We start from the raw sequence: 23,796 nt of genomic DNA on the forward strand, positions 1-23,796 counted from the left end.
ACCACTTTTTTTTCCAGCCAGGGAATAATGGTCCCAATTAATGGAGCATTCATAAACCCTTTATAACCTTTTATGAGGCTCTGGGCAAATTGGCTCTGATAAACCATTTCATGCCTCAGAATATACATAGGTAGTTGTCTATGCTCTTATGAATGCTTTATATATGATGACTTTGCTGATAAATTATTTGTGAAGAATGTATGTATAGTGCATAAAGCCTTTATCAATGATCTATACAGACATTTAATATCAGAATAATTTAAATAATTACACGTTTGAAAACAGTCAGTGATGAGGATGATTGTGTCCAATCGCCGTGCGCAATTCACTTGTCAAAGTTCACCAATCTTGTCCAATTTATTCGTATCCACCTATTTTCTCTTATCCAATCCGGACACGCATCGTCTGACTTGTGTCCAATAAGGAAGCAACAGCATCGCTCCAACATTTCCTTATCCAATGAAGTCGGTGCTTCTCTTAATTTTTATTTCTGGCTGCGTAGATTTTTTTCTTGCCTGCCAAGTTTCGTTGCGGTCCATCACCATTGTTGTTCTCAGTGGTATTCAGCGTAAGCGCGTCTGGACACACATCACCCGTCAAGTGTCTAGTGAGCAGGTTTTGACAGAGGACGAGGGACTGTAGATTGAGCAAGCTGTGTGAGGAACAATTCCTTTCTGGTTGCCCCAGAAACTGTAAGTACCGGCGTCTTATATGATGTATTGCATACGAGATCAGTCATGTTTTATTATATTACCCTACGTAGGCTATAGTTTACCGTCCACATATCTGTTCAAATAGCCATTCTGGTGAATTGCAGTAGCCTAGGCTACACGCGTTGTTTATATTAATGTCCTTTAATAAATTGCATACCCCCCCCCCCCCCAAAAAAAAAACGTGTGTATTTTGGATTTCACATCGCATGCAGTGTTAATTAATAGTTATTCCCATCACGACAGAGATAGCATTCCCTAGCATCACCATGGTGATCATTAGGCCTATATTCCAAATAAAATAACTGATATTAGGCCTATTAGAAACTTTCAGTCAAATCTCCGTGATCATGGGATGGTTTAATTTTATTTGAAAGGAACCTTGCGACACCTCTTCACTGCATAACAGTTCTCTGATACCAGAAGAGGTCACAATTATTAGGCTAAATGGCAATTGCGTTTGTAGTTTGACTTTCCATAAGGGCAGGTGTGGGCAAGGGCATTCAAGTTGACATGTTCCTAAATAGGCCACAGTGCTGTATACATCCACGACTAGGACGCTATGGCAATGTTACTGGGGGAAAACATATTTTGTCACACATACACCAAATAGGTGGAGTGAAATGTGTTGTTTTACAGGTCAGTCATAGTAGTATGGCACCCCTGGAGCACATTATGTTTATGTGCCTTGCTCAAGGGCACACCGGCAGATGTTTCACCTTGTAGCAATGGGAATTCAAACCAGCGACCTTTCTGTTACTGGCCCAACACTCTTAACTGCTAGGCTACAAGCCGTCCTGTAGCCTGAAAGCGATTGCTGTCCTTTAGAAAGAATCACTAAATCTATATAAAATGTGTTATTACTAATGTAGGCTATAGCAAGTATAACTCTGCTGAATGACTCTTCTCTTTGATCCAGGAGTTTTTGTTGTTGATTCAAACACTTTTCTTGTCTGTTATTTAAACCTTTTTTTTCATTCCCTATTAAGTTCAATGTTTAGTACATTGAAATGAATCTATTACACTTTCTCCAATTTTCTTTCATCAAAAAACATGATTGGCTCGTCTTGGGTCGGGTTTAAAGTAGGAAATGAAGACATTACATACGGTAAATAGTTTCACAGCGCCACACTCCAAACAAAGCACCAGTGGACAAAAATGTGTGTGTTCTCAATCAGTCAACCTATTGGCCTTTTGATGGTTAGTGGTTAATGCCTAGGGCTCCAAACATCCTCAATTGACTTATTTGGTGTTTCAATGTGTTACCAAGGTCAGTGCTCTATGCAAACTTTGTGCGTTTATAAACCTGGTTTGAGTCTCTGGTTGTTGTTGCGTCTTTGATTCTTTATCGTTTCAGTAATGAGATGTATCTTTGTTTGTTTTACGTCCATAGACCTTTTATGTGGTTTTCACTTTGAGCGTGAATATGATCTTTTGATGAATAGTACTGAGATCACAGATCACTGGAAACAATGCCATCAAAGATTGTTTGTGATAAAATATATTTAAAAAAAAATGTAATTGATAAAATTCTTTAATTTATTCATCTTGGTTTATTGTAGATTGAAGTTGTATTTCATTTGATATATTTTCTTTTGATAGGGAGTAATGCTGAGACCAAGGTCTCTTTTACAGATGAGCCCTCTATACACATCAATATACACTATACACATCAGTATTAACATCAATGCACGAAAAGCTAAACACAAATCATAGAAAACAAACTAATTCTTCATTAAAAAGGCCCACAATCAGCCTTTTGAATTACACTAGAGGCACAAATTCATAACAATTTTGAGAGACTTGAGATTTGAGAGATTTGAACGTTTTAATATATATATATATATATTAGAGAATATAGACTACCTATTGTAGTTTGAAAACATGTTTTGAAAAGTGGCACAGACATGGCCAGCTAAAAGTCCCCTCCACCTACAATCGAGAGGCCTTTTCTATGACTCTATAAGCCCCTTCAAAGCATACTAGTGGCAACAAATGAGTGATTTTAGAGGAGAAGGATTCTTTGGACAAGTAGGGATTAGGGGAGGGGAGAGTGTAGTCAGAACTAGAGGTTATGGATTTGAGGGGAACTTGTTGTGAAGCCTCTCCATCACTTAATGTGTTTCTCTGACCTTTAACCTCCATAGTAAGCCATTTCTAGTCCTCATCATTATTATGAGACTATCCCCAATATGGGGACCTGCTACTGTGCTGTATAAAACCGTTTTATGGAACAGAAATGGAGGAGAAATTATTATTCACGTTGCTGGACAATTGTGCGATTGTTAGGGAGACAATGATACATTTGTCATGTATGGTGTTATTTGTTGACGCCCCGATAATGCAGAACACATGTAGGTATTTACAGCTTATAGACCCCGGCTTTTATACAGTAAATTCATTAAGTCTCCATTAGTGCTGGGAATACCCAGGGACCTCACGATACGATATTATCACGATATTCACAGTATGTGCCGATAAGATATGTATCGCAACTCTCACGATTCTACGTGTTGTAATTTGATTGTGATTTGATGCTCCAAACATATTGCTCACCATATGTCAGCTGCAGAGGGACAAGAGAGAGCCATGACAAAATGTGTTTTGATCAGTCATGGAAATAAAAGTCCTGAAAACAAATGGGCTCTCTATTTTGAAAGAAGAAGGGGAACAAGCTACGCTGGAGTTTTACTAGCACAAACTAGCACAAAAAAGGACATTACGGTATTGTCAAAACGATAAGATACATCATCAAAAAGAATACCCCCCCCCCCCCCACACACACACACACATCACTAGTCCCCATTAACGGATTATAATGCACTGCAGCATTTGTAATTCTCTGGGCGTAATGTAGATTTCCTCTTTATGTCCTGGCATGATCTCATGTCAAATGGATAAAGGCTGTGTTGTGTGCCGGAGATAATACACAACTACTGGTCAAACGGCTGAAGCATTGCGTGAGGACATGGAGTGATAACAGGGTGTGTTTTTCATGCGGTCCTTGGGACCATTTTGCTGAAGTCATTGATGTATTTGTAGCTGTCGAGAGTGAGGCGACTTGGGGCTTTTTTATTTAGGCAAGTCAGCTCATTGTAACCTTTCAACAGTCTTGCTGATTTGAGGGTGAGGCCAGGCATGGCAGACACACGTTAATGGACGGGCACGCACGCACACACACACACACACACACACAGCAGCGAGCAGTAAAATGTGATGAAGAAGAAAAGCCGTGTTGTTTTCCACCCTGTCACTCGTTGTGACATTTAAATGGCAGGAAATGATTTGTGAGAACAGAACAGTGAATCCTTTGTAATTACTGATAAGAGCTGGGGTTTTGTGCAAAGGAAAATACTTGGATCCAAGTATTTGGGGGGGGGGGGGGGATCTAGGCCAAGGGCTATGACTATGAATTTCAACGTGGTCATGTTTCTAAGCATCAGGCCACAGTGTTGTAGGCTTCTTCCAATCATTTCTCATTGTGTTTTGTTGAGATTTAATGCAACATTCACTCTTTCATTGTTGTACACTGTTAATAATTTAATATGTCATACTACTAGAATCAGGGTGACTTGTTTTCTCTCCATTTGATTGTAATTGGGGATTTGTGTGTGTGTGTGTGGGTGGGTGTGAGTTAGTGTTGGTGACAACAACAGATCTGTTGTAAAGGAATCAATTTAAGCCTCATGAAGATTAGTGTCGCTTGTTAGCATATTAGCCTGTCTGCCTTGTTTTACAGTCGTAATATTGTACAAGTAGAGTTGCTTATCTGCAGGGCTGTACTGTGCGGTTCTACAGCATGGCTCACTGCCTCTTTCTATAACGAATCAAATGTCCCTCCCTCCATTATACCGTCTTGCCAATTCAATTTAAGGGCTTTATTGGCATGGGAAGCAAATGTCTACATTGCCAAAGCAAGTGAAATAGATAATAAAAAATTTACTGTAAACATTACACTTACAAATGATCCAAAAGAATAAAGACGTTTCAAATGTCATATTATGTATATATACAGTTTGTAATGCAAATAGTTAAAGTACAAAAGGCTCTTCACTTGAGAGCCAGGTCTGCCTTCGGCAGCCTTTCTCAATAGCAAGGCTATGCTCGCTGAGTCTGGACATAGTCAAAGATTTCCTTAATTTTGGTTCAGTCACAGTGGTCAGGTATTCTGCCACAGTGTACTCTCTGTTTAGGGCCAAATAGCATTCTAGTTTGCTCTGGTTTTTTTTGTAAATTCTTTCCAATTTGTCAAGTAATTTTATTTTTGTTTTCTCATGATTTGGTTGGGTCTAAATGTGTTGCTGTCCTGGGGCTTTGTGGGGTCTATTTGTGTTTGTGAACAGAGCCCCAGGACCAGCTTGCTCAGGGGGGTCTTCTCTAGGTTAATTTCTCCATCTATCCTCCCCCCTCTCTCTCTCCTCCCCCCTCTCTCTCTCCTCCTCTGTCTGTCTCTCACTACTCCCCCTCTCCTCCTCTCTCTCTAGCTATCTATCCCCCCCCTCTCTCTCCTCCTCTGTCTGTCTCGCTCTACTCCCCCTCTCCTCCTCTCTCTCTAGCTATCTATCCCCCTCTCCCTCCTCCCCTCTCTCTCTCTCTCTCTCTCTCTCTCTCTAGCTAGCTATGTAGGGGCAGCAGGTAGCCTAGTGGTTAGAGTGTTGGGCCAGTAACACAAAATGTTGCTGGATCAAATCCCTGAGCTGATAAGGTAAAAAATATTTTGTTCTGCTCCTGAACAAGGTAGTTAACCCACTGGTCCCCAGTATGCCGTCATTGTAAATAAGAATTTGTTCTATCCTAAATCTATCCTCTCTCTATATCTCTCTATCTCTATCCTCCAAGCTCTCTCTCTTTATCTATCCTCCTCTCCCTTTTCTCAGATAAACACCATCACTTGCCACTGCAAAGAGAGAATGCCATCACTTCACTTATTAAAAGTGATAGTGGCCACTTTGTTCTATTGCTATCTGTGGAATATCTATGATCGTATATGGCTGCCATGTTAACAGGTTATGAGAGGAAGGTACACCAACATTGATGGCTAACCGAATGGCAAATAAGATTTATTTGACAGATGCCCATTGTGTGACATTTTAGTAGAGTTTTTCTAAAATGACCAACTGGCTAGTCTAACAATGTATCATCAGTGCTGTGGACGGTGGACTAGACAGAGCTTGAGACGGGGTGATCATATAACCCTCTCAGGACAGGAGCAGTGTAGACCTCCCAACCTCTTGCCCTTCACCAGAAAGTTTCTCCCCACTGCAGCAAAGAAAAGAGCGCTGCTTTTGTCCCTTCCCAGCCCTTGGACTCTCAGCCTTGTTGTCAACATAACACAGCCTCTCACTTTTATCCCTCCCTGAGCTTCTGTCCAGTGTCCTCTCTCACCTTTCTAGTTTAACTCAAGTCCCTCTTCACATACATGTAGGCCTAGCTAGGGGTTCTAGCTACGGGTACTAGCTACGGGTATTAGCTACAGGTACTAGCTACGGGTACTAGCTACGGGTACTGGCTACGGGTACTAGCTACGGGTACTGGCAATGGGTACTAGCTACGGGTACTAGCTACGGGTACTAGCTATGGGTACTGGCTACTGGTACTAGCTACGGGTACTGGCTACGGGTACTGGCTACGGGTACTAGCTACGGGTACTGGCTACGGGTACTGGCTACGGGTATTGGCTATGGGTACTAGCTACAGGTACTAGCTACAGGTACTAGCTATGGGTACTAGCTACGGGTGCTCAATAGGCAAAATGTTTCAAATCAAATGTTATTGGTCACGCACATATTTAGCTGATATTATTGCTGGTGTAGTGAAATGTGTATTTTTTTTCAGTTTATATTCCAAACAAACTGCTTCGCTATTCCGGTACCCTTGACTTCATTAACTTGCTAATAGGGAGCGAGGGCTCTTCTCTATTTGAGGCAATCACACAGAGGAATGATGCAGGCGCAGAGCTACGGACTGACTGACTGACTGACGGCTGAGTTGATCCAGTAATTCTCTGCCAGGCTACACAGCTCGTGGGTCATTTTAAAAAGACGTTGAATTTCAAGTAACCTTGAAAATATTCTACCGGAAATGACTGAAAAACACTTCGATCCACAAGGGCGATTTGATCATTATGTGAGTGATCGTTATGTGAGTGATGATTATGTGAGTGATGATTATGTGAGTGATCATTATGTGAGTGATCGTTATGTGAGTGATCGTTATGTGAGTGATCGTTATGTGAGTGATGATTTATGTGAGTGCCTGGTGAAAAAAAAGTTGAATAATAGAAGTCACTGTGTAGTATGTAGTTGTCCAATGTTCTCCTCTTGGTTGAGGACTGGAGTTACTGCCGACAGTCACCAGCTCGCTTGGGTTTCGGAGGCCTTTCTCCGAAGACCGGCTGTGGTCCCACTCTTCCCTCCCGCTCTCTCTCTCTCTCTCTCTCTCTCTCTCCATTCCGCCTTCATCTCTCTCCAACACTCGAATCAACCCGGGGAACAAAGGACACTGGTTCATTACTAGACTCCTAAATGTTATCCCTGCCTGCTGGAGATGCTTGGCCCAGAGCCAAGAAACCACAGGATGCCTTTAATGCTGTTTCAATAGACAGAATCCCCCTGTACCTCTCATTTGACCACCGCGGTTATTACCAAACCAGCACCTGCTACAGACAACAAATAGCATGATGTCAGTGCGTCGTCACAGTCGTTTAGTGGGCGAACATGGGCTCGACTTTATTCCTTTCACGCCGTTGTCGTTTTTGTCTGGGGGGGGGGGGACTAATATGTTCCGTTTCGACATCATGCATGCATAATCTGACCACCTTCACGTAATGAGACAAGCAAATGAGTGTCCTTCGTCACCTCTTCCCCCCTCCCCACCTGTAACACGGAGCCGGTGCTGCTCACTTCCTGTCTGTCCCCTGTGTTATTGTTCTAACACAGGGGTCGTGCCCGCGTCTGTAATATGGTGCTGTGGTCCGTTAATGATTCATAACCGGTCTCTAATAGAGATAGTGAACAGGCCGGAAGACTGTGTGTGTGTGTGTGTGTGTGTGAGTGCGGTGAACAGGCCAGGAGACACGGTGCTCTTAAAACAGATCCTCCACACACCGCTCAGATCAACACGGTGTGATTCCCTAGCATCTCAGCAGGTGTTCCTCACACTGTCTGTGTATGTGCGTGCATGCCATTGGGTTTGTTTGTGATGGGAGTGGGAATAAGAACAAACAATGGAAGACATGCATGTGCAAATTCCTGCTGTCTGTATACTGTATATCATATGTGGTGTAAAGCCGTTAATAAATTATCCTCAGTATGGTCTCCCTATAATTCAGTCTCAGCATTCTGGTCTGGCCCCTCTCACTCTCTCTCTCTCTCTCTCTCTCTTTTTCTATTTCTCGCTCTCTTTCTCTCTCCCTTCCTCTCTCTCCTGTCTCCATCCCTATCCTCTCTCTCTCTCTTTCTCTCTCCCTTCCTCTCTCTCTCTCTCTCTTTCTCTCTCTACCTCTCCGTAGCGCTGACTGAGAAGATTAAGTATTATAGGCTAGCCCAGCCGGATCCTCTGTGACACGGGGAGAGCGATGGCCTCCTGTTCTGTACAGATCCCTCACAGCTGCCCCTGCACTTGTAGCCATTCAGCCTCAATGAATTATATATTATGTTGGGCTGGTATTAATAAGGCCTTTGAGTCTGTGGCAGGCAGCTTGTCTGGCCCCCCTGTTTCAAACAGACAGTGTATGGTATCAGAGGACATGTTGGTTGATGTATCCCAATTACAGGGAGATGAATGGCTGATAAGACACCACTGTCTACACTCTTTGAAAAAAGGGTTCCAAAAGGGTTCTTCGGCTGTCCCCGTAGGAGAACCATTTTTTGTTCCAGTGAGAACCCTTTTTGGTTCCAGGTAGAACCCTTTTGGGTTCCACGTAGAACCCTCCGTTCAAAGGGTCCAACATGGAACCTAAAAGGGTTCTACCTGGAACCAGAAGAGTTCTTCAAAATGGTTCTCCTATGAGGTCAGCCGAAGAACCCTATTAGGTTCCAGATAGCACCTTTTGTTCTAAGAGTGAACCTCTGAGACTGGTTCCGCTTGAGGTTTCTTCCTTCTAGGGAGTTCTTCCTTGCCTGCTGCTGTGCTAGTGCAGGGCTACATCCATCATGCTCAAATAGAGAGCGGTGCAGAGATGTAGGTCACTGTGACCAGGACTGTACCGTGGGACTGGTGCAGTGTCGTCACCGCTGCAGGTCAGGTGCAGTGCAGTGCAGAGCCAGGTCAGGTTGAGTGCTCAGCTGGCGGTGCCGTTTCCTGGGAGGGAATCAGCCAGGATACCCCATACCTCCACCATATATCCACAGAGGGTGAATGACTGACACAGTAGCACTACCCGAAAAGTTAGGCAACGCCCTCTCATTTGGCAACCGACGCAGTAGATATAATAAACAACAATCAACGTTTGGACAGCGAAGCTGCCATCATCAGGGTTTCGTCACGGTCACATTACCAGCCAGATGTGTCTCTGATTGGGCTTGCTGCTCAACAAGATAGAACATCAGTCTTTTGTTTGCCGCTAGTCTGACCCGTCAGTGCTGTACCGGTGCCGGGCATCACGTCGGCAAAGAGAGTAGTAGACCCACTGGACTTGGTGGTGTGTCTGTCTTTGTGGTTGCTGTTATGTCCATCAAATCCTAATCTGGTCCTGGAAGCCAGTTCCACTGCTTTAAAAAAAATTAATCCCCTCTAATCGGGGACTAATTTAGACCTGGGACACCAGGTTCTGGGCAATTTCATTATCAGGTAGAACAGAAAACCGCTTTTATTTGTCTTAAAAGGGGCCGCGTTGTCTTTTGAGGCAGGCGAGAATAAGCTACGAGGGTAGCATCATGTCTGATTCTCTGTAAAAACGGCCGTGGTTTCTTGCATCAAACAGCATAACAATATTTTCAGTCACTTCCTTGTCTGAAGGACAAGTGGATAAACAGGTTCATGTCAAGCCCTCCATGTTTTTTTTTTTTTTCTTCAAAAGTCTCATGGAATGTAGGCCTACATTGAACACCACACATTGGCTGCTACTGTAGACTGAATGATAGATTAGCTATTTCCAAGTTATGGGAAGAATTTTCTCCATTGTTTTTGATGGTAGGCCACTCTGGTAGGCCTACATTAGGATCAGATAGCCACAGTAGCCAACTTGGCCACTGTCAAAACTGTGACTTAAAAGCGGGTATAGCCTCAGTGTTCACAGTAAGCACACACTGGAATTTGCACAGAATTTTCACAACGTTCAAGTTTGAGCTCAGTAGACATGAAATATGCTCAGTGCCGAAGAAATTTAGAGGGAACATTGACATGAGAGTGTCAATCCTGTCTAAAGTGGTTATTTTAGTCCCACTCTACAGACCTGCACTCTCCCTAGTCCCTCCCTTGAGGGGGATGTGAAGTGGCCAGCAGAGTTATCAGAGTATTAGCCTGGCACTATTCTCTCATTACCATGCCCTACTTTACCAATCTGTATTAAAACCCTCTTTGACAAACTGAGCTGAGTGAGCCTGGCCACCATGCTTAAGGGCATTACAGGCGACGGAGGTTCTACCCAGCAACCCCATTGTTCTCTGAGTTCTCATACAGATGTAGGATCTTAATTTGATCACTCTTTTGTTGCTGAGAATTTTCCTGCAGCAGGAAATGCAAACTTGCCCGAACGAAAAATGTTATCAACCCCTACAATAAATGTCAATTTGCTATAATTCACATAATAATTCACATTTCCTGTTGCTGCAGGATTAGTTTCCTGCTGTAGCAAACTGGCTCAAATTAAGATCCTACATTTGTATAGGTCAGAGGCTCTAGTTTAGCTGGCTACTAACGCCGTTAACTTAACATTGCTGTGTTGCTCTTTTACAGGGATGAACTGAACTGGCAGAACAGTGAGTAAACTGATTGATGACCCTTGACCCTGATCTACTTCCTGCTTGTCTTCTCCAATATACTGTGAGTAGCTAAGATATCATCTGTGGCTTTATGAAGGCTTTTCAGAACATAAAAATCAAATTTATAACCGACAGTTATTATCTCTGGTTCAGACTGTGAGAGTCTGAGAGTAAGATACTGTAGCAGTAAGATAGAATGGTGGTTGCTTGGAGCTGCTTAGTTCTAGTTAAATGTCTGTGGCAAATGCATACATTTCAGAATGGAGTTCTGTAATTCCATTGTAATTCAACACTCATTGAATAATTGTTGAGGATCTGTTGAATGAGATCGCTTTCCTGTGATGAGGTGAAGAAATCCCTGCTTTTTGGTTTATGAGAATGTGCCGTCACACAGGGGTTACTTTGGTGATGGATTATTTAGACAAATCCGTTGTTGTCTTTGCCCCCTTAGACATGGCACATTTGGAAGAGTCTAAATACCCTGTTTCTCAGTGTTTACACCTCTTAGTAAATCTTCGTGGGTGGCTCTGTACCCTCCTATAGCCTTTTATCTGGTACCACTGTGGTTCAGTACCAGGCTGAAGGCACCACGAGGGGCCCCCCACGTGACCAGGGTTCCTCTACTTAGACACAGGGTCCTTGAGGGCTACCAGTGGCCAGAGCAGCCTCGTATCCCGGTCCCCTTAGTCAGACCAGTGGGACTCAGATGAGAGGGGGAATAAGACACATGACGGGGTAGCGTGCAGCGCTGCTCTGCCCTGTTGGAGAATGCTAGACTTGCTGAGTCAAACCCCCCGTGTCCCCCTGCCCTCGACCTCCCTGCCCCGATTTGGATGGCGCTGAGTCATTGCGCCGCACCCCTAGCCCTCTGGCGGGAGGAAGGGAAGGAGAAAGGGAGGGAGGGAAGGAGTCTTCGTGTGCGCTGTGTGGCGTTACTCAGTGGTGGCCTGGGTAGAGTCATTATTCTCCACCAACACGCTAACCTGACCGGTCACATTCTTCCGCTGGATCTGTCCCCCAGCTGAAAACGTTGCAGTACAACAAAAGGGACTTAGCCTGATGACGCGGCTGTGAGTTATGAGTCCTCTGAATGTCATTTCGGGTAAAGCATCTAGTTAAAACTAATAACTGAATTCTATAGTGCAGTAATGTAACCGGAGTTGCTAAGACAGACTGTTTTACAAAAGTAGCAATTTGCTTACTGCACATTTCGGTGTCCCTGACAGTCATCCTCTAAGAGTGTTGATAGCCTTCTTTAACTGTATGAGGCTAGAAATCTGAGCAAGTCAGCAACCATCCATAGCAGGTTTTGCTTCACTGCACGTTTTTCTCCCTTCCTGGTGAGAATTGTGATGAGTGTGAAACACCTCGACAGCCTAAGTGCTGTGCTTAACTGCCTATGAAACGTATTTCATCTTCCGAGGTGTGGATTCTCATTTGAATTAGGCTACTGTCACAATAACTCAAGGCTATTGGGTGTAAGAACAGGAAGTGCCTCAGGCATCCTTGTGTCAAAGCCACTGATTGGCTGACCAATATGACTAATATAGGCCTACACAGTCATTAGTAATAAAGTTCTCTGCTGTCTACAATCATTAGTTTATCCTTCTATTCAGGTTGGTTATTGAAAAAAACTGCTAGCAGGAGCTCAACCGAGCGGTTGGCTTCAGATGCCATCACCCGCTAGTACTTAATGCTGATTGTTAAGTTCCTGACTCAATACAGGCTGTCTGGCGAGAATAGTACGGATGCTTCACAGTTTTATCTTCGTCACCATCACACATACAGTGGCAAGAAAAATAATGTGAACCCTTTGGAATTACCTGGACTTCTGTATAAATTGATCTTCATCTAAGTCACAACAATAGACAAACACAGTCTGCTTGAACTGATAAGACACAATCAATTATACATTTTCACGTCTTTATTGAACACACCGTGTGAACATTCACAGTGCAGGGTGGGAAAAGTATGTGAACCCACTGGCCGAGCGCAGTGCACGCTAACCAAGGTTGCCAGGTGCACAGTGTTTCCTCCGACACATTGGTGCGGCTGGCTTCCGGGTTGGATGCGCGCTGTGTTAAGAAGCAGTGCGGCTTGGTTGGGTTGTGTATCGGAGGACGCATGACCTTCAACCTTCGTCTCTCCCGAGCCCGTACGGGAGTTGTAGCGAGTTGTAGCGTTGTCTTCTTCTGAAGCCATTCTGTTGTTGATTTACTTCTGTGTTTTGGGTCGTTGTCCTGTTGCATCACCCAACTTACATTGTAGAATAATAGTGAAGACATCAAAACTATGAAATAACACATATGGAATCATGTAGTAACCAAAAAAGTGTTATTTTTCTGAGAAATGAAGGCTCTGCCATGCAAGAAATTGCCAAGAAACTGAAGATCTCTTACAACGCTGTGTACTACTCCCGTCACAGAACAGCTCAAACTGTCTCTAACCAGAATAGAAAGAGGAATGGGAGGCCCCGGTGCACAACTGAGCAAGAGGACAAGTACATTAGAGTGTCTAGTTTGAGAAACAGACACCTCACAAGTCCCCAACTGGCATCTTCATTAAATAGTACCTGCAAAACACCAGTCTCAATGTCAACAGTGAAGAGGCGACTCCGGGATGCTGGCCTTCTAGGCAGATTTGCAAAGAAAAACCCTTATCTCAGACTGGCCAATAAATATAAAATATTAAGACACTGAAGAACACAGACACTGGAAAGAGGAACTCTGTTTCAGAAGAAAGTTCTTTGTTTCTGATCATTTTGAGCCTGTGATCGAACCCACAAATGCTGATGCTCCAGATACTCAACTAGTCTAAAGAAGGCCAGTGTTATTGCTTCTTTAATCAGGACAACAGTTTTCAGCTGTGCTAACATAATTGCAAAGGGTTTTCTAATGATCAATTAGCCTTTTAAAATAATAAACTTGGATTAGCTAACACAACGTGCCATTGGAACACAGGAGTGATGGTTGCTGATAATGGGCCTCTGTTCGCCTATGTATATGTTCCATTAAAAATAATCTGCTGTTTCCAGCTCCAACAGTCATTTACAACATTAACAATGTCTACACTGTATTTCTGATCAATTTGATGTTATTTTAATGGACAAAAAAAGTTTTTTTCTTTCAAAAACAAGGAAATCTCTAAGTGACCCCAAACGTTTGAACGGTAGTGTGGATATCTACATCAAATAGTTCCTCTCTTATTTCACTGGAGCCAGTACATCACTGGGGCTGAGCTCCCTGCCATCCAGGACATCTATATCAGGAAGGAAGGAAGGCCCAGAAAATGGTTAAAAACTCTAACCACCAAAGCCATAGACTATTCTCTCTGCTTCCGGTGCATCAAGTCTGACAACCAACGGGCTCTTGAACAGCGTCTATCCCCAAGTAATAAGACTGATAAATAGCTAACAAAATAGCTCCACGTACCATCTGAGTTGACCATGTATCTTTATTGACCGTTTATTTGTATTTTTGCACTGTTTCTATTAGAGGTCAACCGATTAATCGGAATGGCCGATTAATTAGGGCCGATTTCAAGTTTTCATTACAATCGGAAATCGTTATTTTTGGGCAAAAAGACATTTTAATTACATTTATTTTTTATTTTTTATAAAATAGGTATTATTAATAATAGGTATTATTATACCTATTTAACTAAGCAAGTCAGTTAAGAACACATTCTTATTTTCAATGATGGCCTAGGAACGGTGGGTTAACTGCCTCGTTCAGGGGCAGAACGATGGTTAGCGTGCACTGCGCCCGGCCCGCCACAGGAGTCGCTGGTGCGCGATGAGACAAGGATATCCCTACCGGCCAACCCCTCCCTAACCCGGACGACGCTAGGCCAATTGTGCGTCGCCCCACGGACCTCCCGGTCGCAGCCGGTTACGACAGAGCCTGGGCGCGAACCCAGAGTCTCTGGTGGCACAGCTGGCGCTGCAGTACAGCGCCCTTAACCACTGCGCCACCCGGGAGGCAACCTAAAACATCTTACCTGGGAATATTGAAGACTCATGTTAAAAGGAACAACCAGCTTTCATATGTTCTCATGTTCTGAGCAAGGAACTGAAACGTTAGCTTTCTTACATAGCACTTATTGCACTTTTACTTTCGTTTTCCAACACTTTGTTTTTGCATTATTTAAACCAAATTGAACATGTTTCATTATAGACTTGAGGCTAAATTGATTTTATTGATGTATTATATTAAGTTAAAATCAGTGTTCATTCAGTATTGTTGTAATTGTCATTATTACAAATACATTTTTTGTATTTTTAAATTGGCCGATTTAATCGGTATCGGCATTTTTGGTCCTCCAATTATCGGTATCGGTATTGGCGTTGAAAAATCATATTCGGTCGACCTCTAGTCTCTATGCACACTCACAGGGCCCTACACGCGTACACACTCACTCACTCCATCACCTGCTCACTCACACGTAATATGCACATACATTTACACTGACTCTACACACAAGCACACCCACTAACATACAAGCTGTTGCTACTCTGTTTGTCTTATATCCTGTTACCTACTCACCTTACCACTAACCGTATCTACTTCTATCGATCCATAATCCCTACACATTGTAACTATGGTGTTGGAACTAACCCTGTATATATACTGAACAACAATATAAACGCAACTGCCAGATGGTGAAGCGTGATTCATCACTCCAGAGGACGCGTTTCCACTGCTCCAGAGTCCAATGGCGGCGAGCTTTACACCACTCCAGCCCGATGCTTGGCATTGCGCATGATCTTAGGCTTTTGTGAGGCTGCTCGGCCACGGAAAGGCATTTCATTAAGCTCTCGACGAACAGTTCTTGTGCTTCTAGAGGAAGTTTGGAACTTGGGAATGTGAATGTTGCAACCGTCGCTCCTAGATGTTTCCACCTTCACTATAAAAACACTTCCAGTTGACCGGGGCAGCTCTAGCAGGGCAGCAATTTGACCAACTGACTTGTTGGAAAAGGTGGCATTCTATGACGGTGCCACGTTGAAAGTCACTGAGCCATTCTACTGCCAATGTTTGTCTATGGAGATTGCATGGCTGTGTTCTCGATTTTATACACCTGTCAGCAACGGGTGTGGCTGAAATAGCCGAGTCCACTAATTTGAAGGAGTGTCCATATACTTTTGTATATTCAGTATGGTGTATTTCTCGTGTTTTTATTTATTGACATTTTCTTATAGTTATACTATTTGGATATTGAATACTGTACTGTTGGGCAGGGCTCGCAGGTTAGGCATTTTTACTGTACTTGTGCATGTGACAATAACACTTTTTTCCCAGCGTTTTATTTACTGCTCTCTGTCAGCTTTCATTTGTCCAGTGGCACGCTGGACTGGACATGGCTGGACTGCTTTGACAGAACAGATTGAATCCTCACAAACAAAACACGCTCTACCTCACTCTCCTGTCTCTCAGGGATTGACGGTGGTTCTGCTTCACTGCGCCACCTGAGGGGAGAGCCATTCTCTGTCTCGCTCCCCTCTCTCCCTGTCAGTGTGTCGGAGGCCTGTTTGTCTGCGGCCTCCATCGGCTGCAGGCAATGTGGACTAGACAGGCCTGGGACTGGAGCTCTTCCGAGGGTGTGAGCTACTGCATCCCACTGCTGCCCTGTCGATCACGATCATCCGCCTCCAGCGTGTGTGTGTGTGTGTGTGTGTGCGCGCGCTTGCGTACGTGCATGTGTCCGTGCGCGCGCGTGCGTGAAAGTGCAGTGCAGATGTGGGCCGTGGCAGCAGACAGACAGACGACATAAATAGTAAATAGTGTCTCGAGCAGTACGTTAGCAGATGTTAGCCTCTTCTTCCAGCCTGAGCTGCTTCGTGTCGGGTGTGTATGTTGTCCAGACATCTCTCTGTCCGCCAGGGATTCTGCTGCTCCATTCACCACCCCTTTCTGATTTATAACACACCACACATGGTATCGGTTCAGCATGATTTTTTTACACTCACTCTGCATGGTTTGTATATTTATTAAGTGCTATTTTCACAGCTGTAGGACATTTTGAACTTGGAGGTGTGGTGGTGTCACCCTGGGTCTTTTCCTGATCTGCTTGGTAGCCAAATGTACTGCCTGCTTCTACAGGCATGTCCTTGAGAGAGTGTTTAGCAGCTTTTAAGTCTGTCCAGAAGAACATTGAATTCCGACCTGCTAGAAAAGCTAAATCAAAAAAGGGATAGGGTCTTTGGGGGCGGCAGGTAGCCTAGTGGTTAGAGCGATGGGCCAGTAACCGAAATGTTGCTGGATCGAATCCCCGAGCTGACAAGGTAAGAATCTGTCGTTCTGCCCCTGAACAGTTAACCCACTGTTCCCCCGGTAGGCCGTCATTGTAAATAAGAAATTGTTCTTAACTGACTTGCCTAGTTAAATAAAGGTTACATTTATGTTTTTTGGTCCAGGGCCAGGTTTTTGCATGATTGCTTAACACTCCCAGCAATGGGAGCACATCATTTTCTAGAATCTTATTCTATTGTAAGTTGCTTTTGGATAAAGAAAGTATCTGCTAAGTGGCATACGTTTTTCAAAGTTAACGGCTCTGCTTGTGTCCTTAATTTGATCCCTCTTTTCAGGAAATGCACATTTGGAGTGTATTGAGTTTTTTTAAAAAGGATTCCAAAGTTGGTAATTTCCCGCTTTGACATTTCAGATTTGATTTGCCCTTAACGAAAAATGTATCAACCCCTACAAAAAAATGTCAATTAACTATAATCCACATAATAATTCACGTTTCCTGTCGCTGCAGGATCATTTTCCCGCTGTAGCAAACTGGCTCAAATTAAGACCCTACATCTGTAGCAAGGCAGATTTCATGGCCTGGCTCTTCGTGGTCCCAAGACAGGGCGAAATCTCGCTTTCATTTCTCTGAGCTTTTCTCTTTACGGCCACTAAAGGTGAATGAGTCCCCAGAGTACGGTAGAGTTACATGGAGACCGGGACCGCTCAATGCGTTGTCTCTTAATGCATCAGAAACCATCTGTCTCAATGGAAGCACTGTTGTTTGTATTGACAGAAGTGAGTCAAATGACTCCAAAGGGACACTTTGCTGCCTTTTGGATTCTGGTTTTGAGAAGGAGCACAAGTCTGAAGGTATTTATAAAGTGTAGGAGTGGTGACTTTTTAGATAACAATGAATAAGATTATCTGGACAGGAGAGACCTGACCTAGATCAGCTATACTCTTAGGCTGCGTTTACACAGGCAGCCCAATTCAGATTTTTTTTCTCCCCACTATCTGCTCTTTTCACCAATCACATGAGATCTTTTCACATCAGATCTTTTTCAGAGCTGATCTGATTGGTCAAAAGACCATTTAGTGAGAAAAAAAACCATATCAGAATTGAGCTGCCTGTGTAAATGCAGCCTTAGACATTGTCAATACAGACCAAGAACTCAGACCTCCCATAATACATGATGTTTATCAGAAGATGGGTCAATAGGAGTCAGTACCTTGGCTCACAAAGTAGCCCTTTCCTACAGTCAAATGACCAAATCACCCTCTAGTGGCCTCATAGGTGGAATGTTATTCATTTTTCATAATTTCATAAATAATAAAGAAAACAAAACAAAAAGAAATGACGATGAAAATCTGGTGTTTCTATGTCAAACGGTTTTGTTATATTTCAGTCTTCTGTGATGTATATAAAGTGTAATATTGCAACGCAAACTCAAAATGTAATACAGTTCAACTCTATATCTGACATGGTACAGGCTTTTTACTCATACCCATGTCTGTGAGGTTTATACTTTTGTTTCAAAGTATTTGTTCAAGTGTACCAAGAAACACTCTGTGTGACCCTGATTTAGCCCACTGCAGTAAAAGGTTAAAGGTGAAAAATCTCCACCACCTGTGAGGTGAAGAAGAATGTGTACTGTACTCCCTGCCCCTACAGGACTTGTTTTTTCCCTGATGGTTAGTGAACTCAGGAAATAGACAGGGAATAACACAAAAAGGTGACATTAACATCATTTCAGAGGCCTGTCTGTGAGGTTTTCCTGGTATTGTGTAAACGAGCTCTAGGAAGTTTAATAAAACATGCTTCAGTTCCTACGGTCATTATTCCGGCTATCACAGATTAGGAGTGATGGCTATTGGCTACACCTTTTTCCACATAATCATTTAAATATGAGCAACAAAGGATCTTAAAGTATTCTGATACAGTGGGGCGGGCATCCTCTCCTGGATCTCTCTATTATTTCTTCAATGGCAAATGATTTATTTCTGTGTGGATTATTTTCTTTTGCCATCCCCCACTGCAGGTGCTCATCCTTCATACAGTAGGCCCAGTAATATAATCCCCTGAATCTTAATCTCCTCTCTTGGAAATTATTTTTGGAAAACAGATTAAATGCAGAGAAACCAGGAGAAGCGCCATCTGGCCCCGTGGGCCCCACCCTGATAGGAACATGCTGATCTGTGCACTATAGAGATATAGTGTGCAGGGAAGGCATCACCCTTACTGTGTTGCCTTGAATCGGTTATGTATGTATCCCTACACTAAAGGGGTTACCATGGTTTTCACAGTAGCTTACAGGCAGCTCGGTGGCAAGTAGAATTCTGTATTTAATTTTACAGTACACCTACTGTAATATAAATACGGCATCAGAGCAAGTACTGTGTAATGACACAATACAATACCGTAAAATGTACTGTATTATACTGTAAAAAAAAAAGTAAACGCTACCTTAATCAGAATGAATGGATGAGATTCATTGAGGGTTTTCACAATATTTTACTGTAATTACAAGCGGTTGGTGCAAGCAGGTTGGCTGCTAGGTAAAGTGTTTACACATTACACCATATGAATGAATATTCGGTGGCACTTCTAGAGGCCTCAAGGCTTCCATCTTGGCAGCAACTACAGGGCAAAACAGAACAAAAGGACATGGGAAATTGCTCAACCATTTAAGGTTTAAGACTTGCTGCCACTCCATTCTGTCCCCTATACAAATTGATGGGGCACTATAACCACATGAGTTAAATTGGTTACAGAATTCTCACTCACGGGTACAACAAATATAGCCTCTTACAAGGCACACATCACAATATGTTAATAATGAGCCAGAAACAACAAACCATGCAACTACTAGTAGTCAAAAGGTTTTTGGCTCTACAAAGATACGGTGCGGGACACTGTATTCTGTGGGGTTGATTACAGTGCCACAACCTTTTCCCACAATGCACCATAATTTACAGTATGCTGCAGTAAATCATTTCAGAGTATTTTACTGTTGACAGTACTCAGAATGACTGTATAAATGACAGTTTTCCGTTACAGTGGAAGAACAATTGGCATGTATCGTGTGTACAGTCGGATATGTATGTAGGCCTGTCCTATGATGATTACACCACACACGGTGGAAGTGTATTATCAATGGCAATATAATGGTCTTCTAGAAGCTTTAGAGCGTGGGGCCAGCAACCGAAAAGTCGCTGGTTTCGAATACCCGAGCCGACAAGGTGAAAAATCTGTCGACGTGCCCTTGAACAAGGCACTAGGGGCGCTGTACTACTATGGCTGACCCGGTGAAACAACACATTTAACTGCACCAATCCAGTGTATGTGGCAATAAAACATAGAAATATTTTGGGTATGCAGAATATGTATTACCATATATCTCCATCAGTACGCCATCGTCATTTCAAAGGGACGTTACCGGCGGTGAATAGATGAATAGGGATTTTACTCTTGTGCTTGAAATAAATCCGTAACATTCAGTCATGTACGTTCCACCGCTGAGAGCAGTAAAACTGGTTTGATGGTCACAAGGGAGTCATTCTCTGTAGAGACTGTCACCTCAGGGATTTATTGGAGCCTGTGCATCAGCTCAGTATCGTAAACCCGATTGTTAAAGGTGAAATCTGTGATTGCTGCATCAGTTTTTGTACTTTTAAATTCACTATATTTTTGAAGAATACACTTTTGAAGAATGTAACTTGTAAATTCCTCATAAGCTTAGTTCAGTTGTCTTACCCAATCAGAATCTAAAATAATAAAAAAATATGAATATTTTGTATTTATTAACTCAGCAAGTCAGTTAAGAGCAAATTCTTATTTACAATGACGGCCTACACCAGCCAAACCCAGACAACGCTGGTCCAATTGTGCGCCGCCCTATGGGACTCCCAATCACGGCTGGTTGTGATACAGCCTGGATTTGAACCAGGGTGTCTGTAGTGACGCCTCTAGCACTGAGATGCAGTGCCTTAGACCACTGCGCCACTGTATAGCCTTAACACATGGTTAAAACTATCATATTAATCTCAGATGGGCAGTCCTTTCATCCATAGCTCTGTCTATGAATTTTAAAGGGGTAACATTTTTCCAGTCCATCCCTCATCTGTTTACCAAATCAGAGCTGGTGGGCGACCGCTTAACTGCAGATTTCCCAGTAAAAAGATTATTGTACACTTTTTAGCCAGTAGTTCTGAAAATAGCAATCACGAGCCAAAAGTGGTCCCCGTAAATTGCGTATTACATCATATGTGTGCCACATCATTGCGCTCTCTCTCTCTCTCTCTCTCTCTTACTCTCTCACTCTCCCTTACTCTCTCTCTCTCTCTTACTCTCTCTCTCTCTTACTCTCTCTCTCTCTCTCATCATTGGATAACGCTGGGCAGACCTCTTGCCAGCTGTCGCTTAAATGCGAGGGGCTGAACCTCATTGAATAGAACTCAAATTGCTAGAGGGCTTGCCAAGGTGGGGGGAAATGTAGGGAAAATGGCATGGCACAGCTTCAAGAAAACGGTCGCTTTCAAACTAGGGATTTTGTGGCTAATTGAGGTACGACAGTAATTATGCTCGTAGATTATGCATGTATGAACTACACATTGACACATTCAGCCCAAAGCGGGAGGTTTACAAAATGCTTTCTCAGTCGCTAAAGTACCAGAGAACGCCTTTAATGTTTCTCTCTGCTTGTAAATTAACCGTACATAGGCTACTGTATAAGTTTCACACACCAATACTTAACAGTGAAAAAAAAATCGCTCATCACAATGTAACGTCAATGTAATGTTAATGTAGCGTCAATGCAAGATTAATGTAACATGAATTCCATTAAGTGAAACTGTAAGGAAATAGCTGTATATACACTAAAACCCACATGTTTAAAAGAGCCACCCCCGACTGCTCATCATCAGGACTGTCCGAAAGCAAAGCACTCTTGACAGTGAGTCAACATCACCGGTTCCTTACTCCACGCTCCCGTCTCACTACTGTACTACAGGAATTGGTTTTGATTTCCATACATGAGTTGTGATGATGGGCTTGCCCTGCTCATTCAAGAGGCATACAACTGGAAGAGTTTGGACAAGTGTACTGGACCGGGAGGGAGGCGTACAGGCCAAGGGGTCGGAACAGACGAGTGAGGAAGTGAACTCCCCTCAGGAAGAAGGTGGGGGAAAATCCATGGGACATCGTCACACAATACTATATGCATGTGCGTTGTTAGCTGCAACCTTCTACCTGCCAAAATTGTATTCCTCCTCTCATTCACTCTCATTCTGTGGTCTGGTTGTGGACAATGATAGCTCTATCAGCCCTTTACGAGGGCCACCTTCAGAAAGAGACCCTCTCAAACAGACTTTGGGAATGTTTGGTTTCTCTGCATGGTTCAGTGAGGAGATATCCAGTCTTTTTTTAAATCGAGCCAGTGCAGGTGCTATTTGCATGTGGCTCCCACAAAATGTGCTCGAATTATTATTTTTTGTGTCATATTTCCTTGGCAATTAGAAGCACAATGGACTCTGTAAACTGTACCAATACTCTGTCGAACACACTGAGTTTTCAAACCATTGTCACTCGTGACCACAGTCTCTCTATGCACAGGGAAATTACCCTAAACATCAGGCACCATAAAGCATCAAATGGAATCACTGGTGCACCAAATTACCCTCAGCACATGTGGGTCTGCCTGAGTAACCTACCCCGTAGCCATGTGTCCCAAATGGCACTCTATTCCCTATGTAGTGCACCACTTTTGACCAGAGCTACTGGCATACCGGACACCCCCTGCAAGGTGTGGGGGGGCCCGTGTGCCTGTCATCAATGTCTATTTTTTTTTTTTTATCCTCCAAAAAAATCATTCATAAACCTTTTTAATTTCCATATGCGCTAGGAAGCTTAAGAATTTGTTTCTTGGGCTTCAAGAATGTGACTGATCAAAGTGCCTCAGGCCTTGAAATATAAATAATTGATTGAAAGTAAAGGGGATATCGGTGAACAAATGCCGTGGTAAAGGCTACGACGGTGCCAGTGGAATGAGTGGCGCTTACTCACAGGTTCAAAAGCACATGTCAGGCCGAGAGTTTCACGCATTGTTCTTAGGTAGAGTTTTAGTTTAGAAAACGATCTCTCCACAGAAGTGACAGAATGGTAAACAGAAAAACTTGATTGCCGTAGCAACATCAGGGAAACTGGGCAGAAGGGAGTGGTGCTTCAAACGCAGCAGTTCTGGAACATCTTTAATTGAGCCTCGCGCATTCTCCCTTATTTTCCCGCCTCAACACATCACGGAAAGAGATGAACTGTATAGGATGCTCTGGGATATGTAGTCTGGATACTGGACAGGCAATTCATTGGCAGATGCAAACAGATCATCTTTAGTGGAGAACAGTTCTTCAAGGGCTTAACAAACCAAAAAATATGGGTTGCTGATTAGTGTGTTTCATTTCATTTCATCATGGCAGCTTTGCGACACCATGTATAGCTTCGTGAAGTGTTTGGCTTAACATGAGAAAATAATGACCAAATAGGCCTACCAATAGATACAGTGGGGCAAAAAAGTATTTAGTCAGCCACCGATTGTGCAAGTTCTCCCACTTAAAAAGATGAGAGAGGCCTGTTGCCCGGGCGGTGTGTTTGGGATCATTGTCATGCTGAAAGACCCAGCCACATTTCATCTTCAATGCCCTTGCTGATGGAAGGAGGTTTTCACTCAAAATCTCACGATACATGGCCCCATTCATTCTTTCCTTTACACGGATCAGTCGTCCTGGTCCCTTTGCAGAAAAACAGCCCCAAAGCATGATGTTTCCACCCCCATGCTTCACAGTAGGTATGGTGTTCTTTGGATGCAACTCAGCATTCTTTGTCCTCCAAACACGACTAGTTGAGTTTTTACCAAAAAGTTATATTTTGGTTTCATC

The 23,796-nt window shown here is 43.2% G+C and overlaps 1 protein-coding gene across 1 annotated transcript in view; it reads left to right on the top strand.

Moving 5' to 3' along the window:
* The first annotated feature begins 506 nt into the window (after window positions 1-506).
* Window positions 507-23,796, top strand: part of LOC109906686 (double-stranded RNA-specific editase 1-like) — a 58,775-nt gene continuing 35,485 nt past the window's right edge. Inside the window, exons 1-2 of the mRNA XM_020504520.2 lie at window positions 507-692; window positions 10,608-10,694. The gene's annotated coding sequence lies outside the window, so the exon portion shown is untranslated. The remainder of the gene's footprint in view (window positions 693-10,607; window positions 10,695-23,796) is intronic.

This window comes from Oncorhynchus kisutch, linkage group LG16 (assembly GCF_002021735.2).
Source record: "Oncorhynchus kisutch isolate 150728-3 linkage group LG16, Okis_V2, whole genome shotgun sequence".
NCBI lineage: Eukaryota > Metazoa > Chordata > Actinopteri > Salmoniformes > Salmonidae > Oncorhynchus > Oncorhynchus kisutch.